Raw genomic sequence first — 11,319 nt, forward strand, 5'->3', positions numbered from 1 at the left:
CACGTAGCCCATTTGCCTTTTTTTTTTTTTTACTTTTGTTGTTTAGTTTTAGTGAGATGGTGTATTTCTGCCCAATTATAATCTGCGCCTCTTTTATCTAGGTGGTTTCTGTTTGATTGGTTTCGTACCGTGCGACCTGAGATCGCCTTTATGAGGAAGTGTTGGCGCTTTGCGAGATGAAGGTTGGGTTTTGTTGTGAGGAGCCAATGGGAGGTTTGTTTCTAAGAGTTTAGTTTGCCTTGAATAGGGTTTGTGCAGTAGGACGCAACGGAGGTTTGGTTAGTAAAGGAGGACGAGGTTTTTTACTGGTTTGTTTTTAAAGAGCATTTATATGTGCATAGGGTAGGCTGCGTCTTGAAGGTTGATGCTATCTGTGTCTGCCGAAGGCGCTTCAGCACTGGTTAGGGTACGTGGATTTTTGTGCTCGGGCTGTTTTGGATTGTGCTTCTTTGACAAGAGTGTGGTTTGATTGTTATTTTGTTTTTGGGGTCTGGGCGTTTGGTGCGTGTTTTTTAGCGGTGGTTTAGAAAAGGATGGAGGGTTCCTAGGCGGTTATGGAGAGTTATACTGTTGTCCAATAGGAATGGCTTCTTGCGCTTTGCCGGGTGTTGTACGAGTTGTATCTGTTCAGAGGTTTCTGGATTTCAGGAGGCTTTGGTAGGTAAGAGACGGTTGATGCTGGTATTTTTGGAGGAGGGAGAGTAGGGCGTGAGATTGCGAATTTGGAGGTTTTGGGGTGTTGGTGGGCAAGTGAAGGGTTTTGGGCATGGTCAGATGTTAGTTCATCGTTGGGTAGAGAGAGAAGGGGATAATATGTTGAATCGGGTCTGCAAATCTTAGAGAGTTGGTTTTTTATGATATTCGTAAGTGGTCTAGATTTATGGGTTTAGGGTGTTCGGCTGGTTTTGTGCTCGCGGAGAGAGGTTTCTCATTTCTAGCGGTTCTTGAAAATATGTGTTCCTTCAGAAGGTTTGGGGTAAGATGTAAACAGTTAGGGAGGTTTTTTGGGTAGGTTTGGTGGAGGGAAGGTTTGGATGGGTGGGTATTGTCGCGCGTGCGAGGAGTGAGTGGGCTAAATCAGCCCTTTGAGGTGTTGGAAGGTGGTGTATTTTTTATGTTAGGTTGGAGAGAGATAGGGTAAGGATACTGTGGTCCAATTTGGGGCCCTGGCGGAGGTATCGATTATCGTTTCCATGATTATGTAAAATTTTACCGCCTCCTACTAACGCGTGTTTTGTTCGGGGATAGCTTCTAGTACTGCTGGTGATTGCACAGGTCAAGGAGTAATATATAGATATATATTATAATAGTTATATATATATTTATGAATGTACACGTGTCTGTTTTAGTGTACGTTGTCTCGTATGCAACGTGATGTGGTTATAATGGATTATGCGGGGTTTGGTGATAGTGGTATGAGAGAGTGAGTATATGTAGATGTATGTGGGCTGTGTGTTTGTGTGTGTATGTAAGGCTGCGTTTACTTTAGCAAATAACCAATGAAAATTAAAGAAATCAGGGCGCGCGTCGCGACGCTGGTGGGGGTTTGCTAGGAGGGATTCGGGAGTAGAAGTTGAAATCGCGAGATTAGGAAGCCATAGGGTGTCGGGCGTGACGTTCAGGATGTAAAGGTTGGGTCGCGCGAAAAACTCGGGGGTATGTGCGGGGTATGCAGGCGAGCGGGGAAGTGTGGCGCCCATGCGTCGATGAGCCGCTCGCTGGAGGGCTCCGCACAGAGTCACCACGGACGCACGCAGGTCGAAAAGAATGGATCATTTTGGCGAAAAGGGAAGGGTGGGGTGGGGGAGGGGAGTAGGGAGACGTTGGTGGGGGGGGGGTAGGGGGGGGAGGAGAGGAAGGGAGGGAGTGTGGGGAGGAGGACGTAGATGGTGGGTAAGGAAAGGGGTGGAGGAGGACTGTGGGAGGTGTCGAGGGAGTTGGAAGTATGAGATGTGAGGGGACGTAGAGTGTGGCGAGGAAAGAGAGGAGTGGTTGGAGGAGGCGTAGAGATGGAGGAGGAGTAGGAGGTTGATCGGCAGGATGTGGAAGAAGTGGGTGGAGGAGGAGGAGGTGGAAGAGGTGAAGAAGGTGGAGGAGGAGGTGGAAGAGTTGGAGGAAGTGGAGGAGGTGGAAGAGTTGGAAGATGTGGAGAAATATGTGGAGGTGGAGAGAGGAGGTTGGAAAAAGATAAGGGAGGAGGAGGAGAAGGAGAGGAAGAGGGGAAGCGGAGGATATGGAAGTTGTGGAAGGGAAGTAGGGTTGGAGGAAAAAAAAGTGGGGAGGAAGTGGAGTTCGTAAGCCATCGAAGGACGTCAAAAATGTATAGGTAGCCCAGCCCGGGCACATGTTCGAAGAGTTGTCATAGCACAAGGGACGGCGAAGTGACCCAGTGTGTGCGTCAGTCATTTTTCACTCATTTTTCTGCCTTTGTTCCTTTCTCTTCTCTTTCGTTCCTCTCTGTCTTTTATCACTCTCTGTTTCTTCTCTCTCTCTCTCTTCTCTGCCTTTCATCTTTCCCTATTTCTTCTCTCTTTTTCTCTTCTCTTCTTTTCATATTTCCCTATGTATTATGTACTGCTTCTGCTCTCTTCTCTTCCTTTCATCTTTTCCGGTGATAGGTGTGTCTGGGGCGTTATCTCTAGCTTGTCGTACTTTGCTCTTACTTTTATCCTTCCCTTATTTCTTTCTCTCTTTACTCTGTCTTGCGCTCTACCTTTCATCTTTCCCTATTTCTTCTCTGTCTCTCCTCTTCCTTTCACCTCTCCCTATTTCTTCTCTCTCTCTCTTCTCTGCCTTTCATCTTTCCCTATTTCTTCTCTCTCTCTCTTCTCTGCCTTTCATCCTTTCCATATTTCTTCTCTCTCTCTCTCTCTTCTCTACCTTTCATCTTTCCCTAATACCTCTGTTTCTCTCTTTTCTGCCTTTCCTTTTTCTCCATTTCTTCTCCGTCTTTCCCTCTGTCATCTTTTCAATCCCCCAATGGCGAAAACAGGAAGAGAGGGGTGGGAAGAGACAAAGATAATCTTTTATGATAATATAGATGAAAAGCAGTTATGTGAATAGCTCCGAGAGTGGGGGTGTTAGTAAGTGATCTCCCATTGTGGGAGTATGTGGGCGCGGTTTGTGGATTGTTGGTAAGATTTGTAGAAGAGAGTAGGAGGGTGGCTTTTGAATTTGTCCTTGGGGTTGGGAGGTGTTATACGACCCCTGATATTCCTCAGGCGAGAGCAACTTGGCCTAGTTCATACGTCGAGACGTTAGAGGACTAATGTATAGCCTCCACTCTCTCTGGATGCTGCTGAGATGTTAGCTAAGTTTACCGTGTCTTCTTGTTGTTGAAAGTAAATTCGTTTTTTTTTCTTGTGTTGATTTTTTTTCTTTCTGGGTGTAGGGTTTTGTTGGGGGGTGGTAGTTCTGTTCTTTCTTGTCTTCCTTGCTCTCTTTATTAATTTATTATATTGGAGTGTTATCTCTCTCTTCTCCTCTACTGTCTCATCTTCTCTTCTCTCTCTCTCTCTTTCTCTTCTCTCTTCCGTCTCTTCCGCTCTTCTGCGTGCTCGCTCCCGGTCGCTTGATGTGAGCGCTAGTTGTTATGTCTCTCTCTTCCATATATTCCTACCTATCTATCTACACCGCACACAACTGGGACAGCGTGCATAGTGTCGATCTCACAACACTCACACACCACACACACACAAGACACACACAGGAGTCACACACAAAGGTGCTCTACAATCACTCACACCCACACGGTTGTACACACATGCACACACTCCCACTACCCCACATATCAAACACACACAGCCCAGTCCACAATCTCACACACACACAAGTCTGACACACAACACAGTCGACACACAACACCTACAGGCATTCCCAAATGGTAACTAGCCTGCAGCAACGGAAGCTTACAACGAAACCTGATATTCCCTGATCAACATAACCGAATACTGTGATCAGAAGCGACGAGAGACGCCTTTCGCAACACGGAGGGTCGACCCCCTATCCCCCGCTCTTCCCTATTCACCTCACACAGTCTGCACCCGAGTCACATGTAGTTTCCACCAACTGTCATTACAAGTGTGCGGGTCTCCATAGCTTCAACACCACTGGCCTCCCACTCGCCAAGACTTAAAGATTCCAGTCGCAACTAATTTGTAGTGTTGGTGAAGACTAGAGGGCGACACTTTGGGGCAGGTTGTCTAAGGTCAGGGAAAAAAGATAGGAATAATTGTCATTAGTGATAGGGAGAAGTTGGGAAGTGTAGGACAGGGATGGATGTCTTAAAGTTTAAACGCATTGTGTGGAATATGAAAAATTGACGGTTATTTTTTTTAAAGCAGAATAGTGAAAAAGGAATAACTAAACGATAAGTACAAAATGTGGTGAATTAGTTTTTTTCTTTTTTTTCTTTTTAGTTCTTTTGTTTTTATTTCACGTATTTGTTCTTCTTTCTTCCTTTTCTTCCTCTTCTCTTTATTTAAATCCCCCCTCCCCCAGCGTTCTCTCTCTCTCTCTCTCTCTCTCTCTCTCTCTCTCTCTCTCTCTCTCTCTCTCTCTCTCTCTCTCTCTTTGTCTCTTTCTGGAAATCAAAAGTAATAAAAGATACAAAATAGTAAAAGTCACCGAAAAGTAGAAAAAATTTCGAATAGCAGCGAAAATTGTGAGCAGAAAACGATGTAAAATAGTTGATGAAAACAGTGAAGGAACGAATTGATGAAACTAGTGATAAGCGGAAAAAAAAAAAAAAAAGTGAAACAGCAAAATAATTGGCAAAGATATCTGGCCCCCCAGCCCAAAACCAAAAAAAAAAAAAAAAAATAAAAAAACGATCTCGAATAGTGAGTAGGGGTCGGTAGAATCTTGAAAAAAGGATAGAGAGGAGGAGGAGAGGAGGAAGCAAAAAGTAAAAAGAGGAAAGGGAAAATAATATAAAAGATGAAAAACAAATTAAAGAAAAAGAAGAAAAAGAAGCAGAAAAACAACGAAATATCGACATAACAAAACGGTCATAAAACAAGCAAACAACCCAACGTAGACCCACCAACGACCGGCCTAAAATTGGATAAATCTCAAAACCGTTAGGTTTCTTCGTCGAGCTTTGGACCATTTAGGTGTAATGTATGTTCATACTTTTTTCCCTTTCTTTTTGCTTTTTTTTTTTTTTTTTTTTTTTCAGGAAATAACGGCGGGGTTTTTTTGATATCAAAAAATATACGTTGGTGGAGGGAGTGGGCATACGGAACTAGAAAACGTAGAACGGGCTTTCAGTGTACAAAGAGAATACACGGATTTCTTTTCTTTTATTTCTTTTTATTACTGATTATTTATTTCATTGACTTATTTATTGATTATTTTTTAAATATTCCTTTCTTTCGTTCTTTCTTTCTTCTTCTTCTACTTCTTTTTTTTTTTGTTTGTTGTTTTTTGGGGGGCGGTGGGTTGTCGGTTTGAGTTCTTTTTTTTAGTGTGCTTGTGGGGAGCAGGAGACAAGGATGAGGGGGTGGGGGGGGAGAGGGTATTACGAGCATGAAATATGGTCGCATGGAAAAGACCTACCGGTGGCTCTTTTTTCAAGTATATTATATACGTCGAAGGGGGGATGATTATTATAAGTAAATATGATTTAACTCACACACACTAGCACACAATTATATGTTGTGTGTTTGTGTTCGGGAGTTATATTTATCTATTTGAGAAATTGAGTGATGAAACAGTTAAAGTGTCATGGTAGAGACAGGCATAGAATTCATTAAGAAAGATAGATAGAAAAGATAGATAGTAGTAGATGTAGATAGAGAGAGAGACAGAGGATGAGAGGAGTTAGAAAAGAAAGAGAAGTATGGAGTAGATGAGAAAAGAGAGAGAATTGATTGAGAGAGACGAGTGAGAGGGAGAGAGGGAGAGAAAATGGATCTGAGAGAGAGATTTAGATTTTCTAGAAGAAGAGTTAGAGAGAGTTTGAAGCAGAAGGAGAGGAGAGAGAGAGAAAAAGAGAGAGAGAGGTAGAGATGAGATTGATAGAAGAGAGCGAGAGAGAGAGATGTCTGAGCGAGATTGAATAGTTGTTATGAATGGTGTTGGACAAGAGAGAGAGAGAGAGACGATGAGTAATTTACTAAGAGAGAGACGAGAAGAGAGAAGATGAGTTGAAGATGGGTTGATGAGAGAGAGAGGAGAAGAGAGCGAGGAAGAGTGATGAGCGAGTTGTTGTATAAAATGTATAAGAATGGAGAGAGATGGTTAGGAGAGAATTAAGGGTGGGAAATGGTGAGGGATGAGAGAGAGAGAGAGAATGAGTGTAGGAGAGAGAGAGAGTAGGAGAGTGGTTATAGAGTGAGTGAAAGAGATGAGTGAGAAGAAGCGAGATCGTGAGAGAGAATGGAGAGTCGATTGAGACAGCGTGGGGAAGGAGATAGAGAGAGAGGAGAGAAAGGTTATTAGGAGATGAGTTGGAGGACGAGAGAGAGGGAGAGAGGATAGGTGTGGGAGAGATGTATGAAGTCGTGAAGGAAAGGAGACGAGAGACGAGTGTGGGGATGGACTGAGAGAGAGAGAGCGGGAGAGAGAAATGAGTGGGAAAGGAGAGAGATGTGAGAGAGAGTTAGTAAATAACAATAGAACTAAGAGGAGAGGACCCAAGCTCAAACGCGCACCCCTTACCATACCCCCCCTACCCCCCAAACCCTTCCTTCCACTTCCCCCGCCCCCCATTTCCCCATATTCATCTCCACCACTCCCTTGCTCCCCCATCCTTCCTTCCTCCCCCCTTTCTCCCATCCTTCCTCTCCCCCGATCTCTTGTCTCCCACATTCTTCCTCCATTCCTGCTCCCCGTCCCCCTACCCCAATCCTTCCTCTCCCCTCCCCGTTCCCCCTTTCCCCCCCTACCCTTCCCTCCCTCCCTTACGAGTCCTTGTTTAGATGCGGAGTGTTCTCTCTCGCACGCTCCAATGTGGCCGCGCGCAGAGGAATGCGGCCGCGCGGAGGGTCAGGAAATGTACTTGGCCTGCGGGAGTAATCGGTATTTATCTGAAGGGGAACTTCCTCCGGCTACAATGGCTTGTGGTTATCGGACTCTGAAGGTGTGGAACTTTTGGTATGCATAATGTATCCCAGAGGGAAACGTAGAATCGACAGTTGTTACCCAGGTACATAGCATACATACCCAATCACATGGCAGCTTGACACAACACACACACACAGACACACAGAGCGAAAGTCACACAGCACACACACATACACACATCACACACACACACACTCAATACACAAACATCATAACACACACACACACTCACATACACACATACCATACCACACACACACACACTCAATACACATCACAACACACACACACACACATATTCACACATACAACACACACACCACACACACATACACACATTAATAACACACACAAACACACACACATAACCCACACATATATGTGTGAGTATATTTATACACATTCTCTCTCTCTCTCTCTTGCTCTCTCTCTTATATATATATATAGTATATATATAGTTACTATATATATATATATATTTATGACGACACACAGGCGCCAGCAGCTAACAGAACACATATATATGTATATATATATTATAATTATACTGATATATACTATAATATATATATATGCTGTGTATGTAATGGTAGTCATATACATGTGTGTAAACATATATATATATATATAAAGAGAGAGAGAAGAAAGATAGAGAGACGGGGGGAGGAGGTGAGACAGACAGGAGACAGACAGCCAGACAGAGACAGAGATAGAGAGTAATACAGACTGTACCGAACGACCGGACCGACCGACAAGGATGGGACAGTCAGCCAGCTTTCGCACCTCACCCAAAGCCCCGGACCGTGCCTCTTTCTGCGCAGTGCACACACTTTGCAGCAAGAAACCTCACAGAATAATCACATTATCTCCGTGGCTATTAAACTCCGCCATTTTTCTCTTCACGTTTACGGTTGCTCAATGAAGTAAAACGAGTGAAACTATTCCACTCTTCTTCCACTCTCACCATATCCTTCAACAACCCCTACTCCCCTACCTCACACTAAATCCCATTCATAATCAAAACCATCAAATCTTACACTTACTTAAATATCATTCTCTTCATCTCTCTTATTTCTATCTATCTATATCTCTCTTATCTGATCTCTCTATCTCTATCTTTTCTCTTTCGTTCCACTCTTATCCTATTTTTAAATCATTTTGTCCTAAACTTTCTTTTAAAATTCTGTCTTCTCTCCTTCTTCCTCCTTCTATCCTCTCTTTGTCTCTTCTCTCTCTGTTCTCTATCTCATCCTTTGCTCTGCTTCTGTTCTATCTCCTTTCACTTTTCTCTCTGCTCTGTCGCATCTGTCTAATCTCCCTCCTCTCATCTATTTTCTTTCCTATGAATCATCGTCAGACATCTGTCTCATCTATCTATCTCCTTCTATCTCTCTCTCTTCTCTCTCTTCTCTCTTATCACTCTTCTCTCTCTAATTCTCTCTCATCTCTATCTCTCAATTATCTCTCTCTACTCTCTCCTTATCTATCTCTCAATGTCTAAGTTCTCTTCTCTACATTCTCTCTCTTTCCTCTCTTCTTCCTCTCTCTCTCTCTTCTCTCTCTCTCTTCTCCTTTTCTCTCTCTCCTCTCTATCTCTACTCTCTCGTCTCTCTCCTCTCCACCTCTCTCTATCTCCCTTCTCTAGTTATCTCACTCTAATCTCTCTATATCATTCATCTGTTATCTATTCTGTCTCTCTTCTCTCTCTCTCTATCTCTATAAACACTATATATGTCTCTCATTATGTCATTCTTCTATCTCTCTCTCCTTCTTCTCTCATATCTCTCTCTCTCTCTATCTCTTATCTTCTTATCCCTCTATACTCTCTCTCTATCTCTCAATGTATCTCTATATCTCTCTCTCTCACTCTATATATATTCTTTCTCTCACTCTACTATCTCTCTATACTTATATCTCTATCTATATCTCTCTCATATGTATATATATTCAAATATATATCCGTCTCTGTAATATATTATATTATACGCTATATCATCTTATGTCTGATTTCTTTTCTCTATCTATCTCTATACTTGTCTCTCTATATCTATCTCAGAATTATCTATCTTAATTCTCTCTATCTATCTTCCTATCATATATCTCTATACTATATCTCACGATAAATCTATCTCTATTCTATATCACTATATCACTATCATCGTATATCATGCTATATATATATATCTCTTACTATATATCTATTCTTCTATCTGTCTCTACTGTAATATCTATATCTCTCTCATCTCTCTATATATTGTGTAGTATCACTTCATCCTCTTATAATTGTATGCCTATATATTATAAAAATTATATTGCAATACTCTACGTATATAGTTATATATATATATTATTACTTTGCTAATAGATATAGTTAGATCTATTTCTATTCCTATACTTTCATCTATTATTTGCAATATAGTATTAGAGATGAGTTATATGTATCTATCGATAGAGAGATAGATGAGCTACGATGTATCGGTATGTACTGTTATATATGATAGTATTCTTGAAATCTAGTATTATTTGTTATATTTGAGATAATCAGATCAATTTATATATAATATCTATATATCTATCGATATATATATAGATATAATATATTCATATTATATATATATATATATATATAGATTATCTATCTAATATATTATATAGCTAAATTCTATATATATATATCTATATATATTATATATCTATAATTAATATATTTTATATAGATTATATATTAGATATAAATAAAGTATATATATTTATATATATATGTTTATATATAATAAATAGATATCTGATATATATATCTCTAGAGTAATATAGTAATATCATCTACAATACATTTGTTGAAAATTTATAATATTCAACACAAAAATACATATATCTGATCTATATATATCTATGAACTATAGATATAATATGTTATGAGATATATATATCATGTAGTTAGATATTTCAATCTCTTATCTATATCCGAGTTTCATTATTAAATAAATTAGTATAATATATTATCTATATATTTAGATATAATATATATCGGATATTCTCTTAATCTGATATGAATACAGAGATATATATCTGATTGATCGTATTATTTTTATTTATATATAGTATCCTGTAGCTTGTACTGTAGTATATCATGTGCTAGTAGGCGCCTTAGAGTATTAGTGTATGCGTCTGTACAGTGAGAAACTTTAGATCTTATATAGTATGAGTTTAATATCTTAGATGATATGATGAGATGATTCGTAGTGCTGAAGGTATTATGAGATATTAAGAAGGAATAAGAGAGAGAGAAGGAGAGAGAGAGAGAGAGAGAGATGAGGAGAGGGGAGAGAGAGAGAGAGATGGATAAAGAGTGAGAGGTAGATAGGTAGAGGAGAGGGAAGTGAGAGAGAGAGAGTGAGAGAGAGGAGAGAGACGAGATGAGAGAGTGAGAGAGACAGAAAGGGTTTGTAAAAGGTGAGAGAGGGAAAGAAAAAAGAGATCAGGAGAGGGATTAGGATGGAGGTAGATAGTGAGATAGATAGGAGAGAGAGGAGAGGGAGATGGTGTGTGTTGAGAGTAGAGATTGAGAGAGGAGGAGAGGAAAGGAGAGGTGAGAGAGAGAGGGACGAGAGAGAGAGAGAGAGAGACAGTGAGTAGTGGTAGAAGGAGGGAGAGTACGTGAGGAGAAGAGGTGAGATGATGAGGAGGGGAAGAGGGATGGCGAGAGAGAGGAAGGAAGGAGGGGGAGGGGGAGAGAGAGAAGAGAGAGAGAGGAGTAAGTGAAGGAGAGAGAGTGAGAGGAGGGGGAGAGGTAGGGAAGGAAGTTGAGAGGAGGGAGGAGGGAGTAGGGAGTGGAGAGGGGATGTTAGGAGACGCGAGGAGTGGAGGGAGAGTACATATGCACAAAGGGCACACACACACAGATCTCACACCACACACGCACAACGGCAACCTCCACACGGACAGTAAGTGAAGGAGAGAGAGGAGAGGGGAGAGAGAACGAGAGGAGAGAGAAGAGGAGAAGAGAAGGAGAGAGAGGAGAGAGATAGAGGAGACGAGAGGAGAGAGAAAAGAAGATAGAGAGAGAGTGAGAGATAGAAGAGATAGAGAGGAGAGAGAGATAGCAAGAGAGAGGAAGAGAGAGAGAGATGAGAAGAGTGAAGAAAGAGGGAGAAGGAGAGAGAGACGAGAGAGAAGAGAAGAAGAGAGGAGAGGACGAGATAGATGTGTGAGAGAGAGAGAAGAGAGAGAAGTGAGAGGAGAGAGAAGTGA

Source organism: Penaeus chinensis, chromosome 25 (assembly GCF_019202785.1).
Source record: "Penaeus chinensis breed Huanghai No. 1 chromosome 25, ASM1920278v2, whole genome shotgun sequence".
Taxonomy (NCBI): Eukaryota; Metazoa; Arthropoda; class Malacostraca; order Decapoda; family Penaeidae; genus Penaeus; species Penaeus chinensis.